This window comes from Rutidosis leptorrhynchoides, chromosome 5 (assembly GCF_046630445.1).
Source record: "Rutidosis leptorrhynchoides isolate AG116_Rl617_1_P2 chromosome 5, CSIRO_AGI_Rlap_v1, whole genome shotgun sequence".
NCBI lineage: Eukaryota > Viridiplantae > Streptophyta > Magnoliopsida > Asterales > Asteraceae > Rutidosis > Rutidosis leptorrhynchoides.
Genome location: NC_092337.1, coordinates 180,613,819 through 180,617,706, shown reverse-complemented (window position 1 = coordinate 180,617,706; position 3,888 = coordinate 180,613,819).

Here is a 3,888-nt window from a genome sequence, read left to right as displayed (position 1 = left end):
GTGATATATTAATCTCTTAACATGTTTAATATTGTGTGATAGATGTCTACCTCTAGCACAAATCCCATTGACTCTCCTAATAATAACGAAGAGTCAAATATATATTTGTAAGATTCACAAGTTCCCGAAGAACCGGAAGAAGAGGAAACGGAACCGGAAGAAGAGGAACCGGAAGAAGAGGAACCAGAAGAAGAGGAACCATAAGAAGAAGAGGTTCTGGAGGGGGGAATAGTAGGAACCACAGAAAACCGGTCAAATAAAAGAAAATCCTCAACCAATGGACTAAAGTTAATAATGGTCAATGGTGTTTCCGCTAAGGAAGCAAAATATGGGGAAAATTACCAATTTTCCGATGAATCGGATCCTGATGAGGATTCCGATGATGTTATAGAAATTACCCCGACCCAATCTAATGAGGCAAAAGAAAATAATAAGGGAAAAGGCATCAAAATAGAGAAATCTGATTCCGACCTCGATGAACTTTATATGTACCGTCAACACCCGTATTTTCAATATCGTGACAATAACCCGGGAACCTCTAAACCACCAGGTTTTTCTAAACCAATGTGAAAAATGACGACTCGTATTAGATGAACATCATATATCCCTAGAAGATTAGGAAAAAGAACCAAGTCTGAAGAAGAAGAAACCAGTGATTCAGATTAGAGGGGTGTGAGCATGTTGTGTAATAAATGTATTGTAGTGTGCTTGTACTTTTATGTTCTATGTAAAAATTGCTTGTATTGTTTGTTTTTACGAATCTAATCCTTGTCTATTTTACAGTATAAAAACAAAATTGACGTTAAGGGTAGACAACCGAATATTTTAGAAGACCTACCAGAGGATATGATTGAGGAAATCTTGTCTAGAGTCGGTCAGAATTCATCAGCACATTTAGTTATGGCAAAATTAACTTGTCAAACATTTGAAAGACTTTCCAGAAATGCCTTAGTTTATAAAAGGCTTTTCTTTGATAGGTGGGGTATATCACATTGGGGAGACTTTAAGTTACGCCGTGTTTTCTTTAAAGCACTAAATGCGGGGAACCCAAATGCAATTTTACGCTACGAGTTAAGAACCTATTTTGACTCAACATATCCCAACATAGGATTTCGTGAATTAGAAAGAGCTTCTAACATGCAACATAAAGAAGCATGTTAAGCTTACGGGTTAGTGATGTTCGCTTCTTACCAAAGTGAGAAAAAGAACATCGGATTGTAGCTTTTAAATAAAACTTTCCCACAAGTGACGGATTCAGTAGTTGGGGTGAGAAACAAGGTTTTTAGATTATTACGGGGCTGTTGGACATTACGAAACCCTCGTCCTTTTGATGACATTACAACATGCTGCCTAGCTAATGGTCATAATGGTTATTTTCCACAAGACCAAGGATGGGAAGTCGTCTTAGTAAAACCAGAATGCATGACTTGTTTCTGGACTTATGAATTACGTGTCTTTATTTCCTTTGCTGAACAACTTGCGTATTAACTAGATTTATCTTCAAAACTGTCTTGTATCATAGTATACTATATTTCATGTTATATGTAATATAGCGAAGTTGTAAGTTTGAAGAATATTTGTATGTGATATGTTATTATGATCAGTTTTTCATATGGAATTGTAGTAGTTGAATTGTATATTAGCTGCTAAGTATGAACTTAACGGGTAGGTAGTACCCGAATTTAAAATTATAAAACGTTAATATGAAGAAAAAGCTTTTATAAATGAGTTCATATTATGCTACGAGATACTAGTGACTACTCTTAATATTCTGTATGACTAAATTGTTTCATTTGACTATTTTGAAGGAAATGGCATCGACTACTCGACACACCTTGAATATGAGCGAAGAGGAATTTCGTGCCTTTCTTGCTTCAAACATAGCCGCAGTACAGGCCGCGCTACATACCAACAATAACTCTGAATCTAGCAATACAGCTAACGGCGCAAGAAATCGTGTAGGATGCTCCTACAAGGAATTCACTGCCTGCAAACCTTCAGAATTTGATGGGACCAAAGGACCAATCGGATTGAAACGGTGGACCGAGAAAGTTGAATCGGTGTTTGCCATAAGTAAGTGTGCTGAAGGAGACAAAGTGAAGTACGCTACGCATACCTTCACATGTATTGCGTTAACATGGTGGAATACCTATCTAGAGCAAGTGGGACAAGATGCTGCTTACGCGCTACCGTGGTCGACATTCAAGTACTTGATGAACGAGAAGTACCGTACCAGAACCGAATTCAATAAGCTCAAGTCAGAACTTAGAAGGTTACGAACACAGGGATTCGATATTACTTCGTACGAAAGACGATTCACAGAATTGTGCCTATTGTGTCCGAGAGCGTTCGAAGATGAGGAAGAGAAGATCGACGCGTTTGTGAAAGGGTTACCGGAGAGAATCTAAGAAGATATAAGTTCACACGAGCCTGCCTCCATACAAAAAGGCATGTAGAATGGCTCACAAACTAGTGACCCAGATTGAGGGAAGAATTAAAGAACAGGCGGTCGAAGAGGCCAACGTGAAGCTAGTCAAAAAGAAAGTGGGAGGAAAATGGTGATAAGAGTCACCAATACAACAACAACTATCCCAACAATCACAACATCAATCGCAACAACAACAAACGGCACAACAACGACAACAACAATCAGAAGCAGCTATGCCAAAGGTGTGAAAAGTATCACTCGGGGTTCTGCACCAAATTTTGCAACAAGTGTAAAAGAAATGGTCATAGCGTGGTGAAGTGTGAGGTCTACGGACCAGGGGTTAACAGAACGAAAGGAACAAATGGTGTCGGAACGAGTAATGGCGGAGCAAGTAGTGTCGGAGCAAGTTATGCCAATGTAGTTTGTTATAAATGTGGAAAACCGGGCCACATTATTAGAAATTGCCCAAACCAGGAGAACACGAATGGACAAGGCCACGGAAGAGTTTTCAATATTAATGCGGCAGAGGCACAGGAAGACCCGGAGCTTGTTACGGCTACGTTTCTTATTAAAAATAAATCTGCTTACGTTTTATTTGATTCGGATGCGGATAGAAGCTATATGAGTAGAGATTTTTGTGCTAAATTAAGTTGTCCATTGACGCCGTTGGATAGTAAATTTTTACTCGAATTAGCAAACGGTAAATTAATTTCAGCAGATTATATATGCCAGAATCGAGAAATTAAACTGGGTAGCGAAATATTTAAGATTGATTTGATACCAGTAGATTTAGGGAGTTTTGATGTAATAGTTGGCATGGACTGGCTGAAGGAGATGAAAGCAGAGATCGTATGTTACAAAAATGCAATTCGCATTGTACGAGAAGAAGGAGAACCCTTAATGGTGTATGGAGAAAAGGGCAACACGAAGCTACATCTTATTAGTAATTTGAAGGCACAAAAACTAATAAGAAAGGTTGCTATGCTGTTCTAGCACACGTCGAGAAAGTACAAACTGAAGAAAAGAGCATCAATGATGTTCCTGTCGTAAAAGAATTTCCCGATGTATTTTCGAAAGAATTACCGGGACTACCTCCACATCGATCTGTTGAATTTCAAATAGATCTTGTACCAAGAGCTGCACCAATAGCTCGTGCTCCTTACATTCTCGCACCCAGCGAGATGAAAGAACTGCAAAGCTAACTGCAAGAACTATTAGAACGTGGTTTCATTCGACCAAGCACATCACCATGGGGAGCTTCTGTTTTGTTTGTCAAGAAGAAGGATGGTACATTTAGGTTATGTATTGACTACAGAGAGTTGAATAAACTTACCATCAAAAACCGTTATCCACTGCCGAGAATTGACGACTTATTTGATCAACTACAAGGCTCGTCGGTTTATTCGAAAATCGATTTATATTCTGGATATCATCAAATGCGAGTAAAGGAGGATGATATT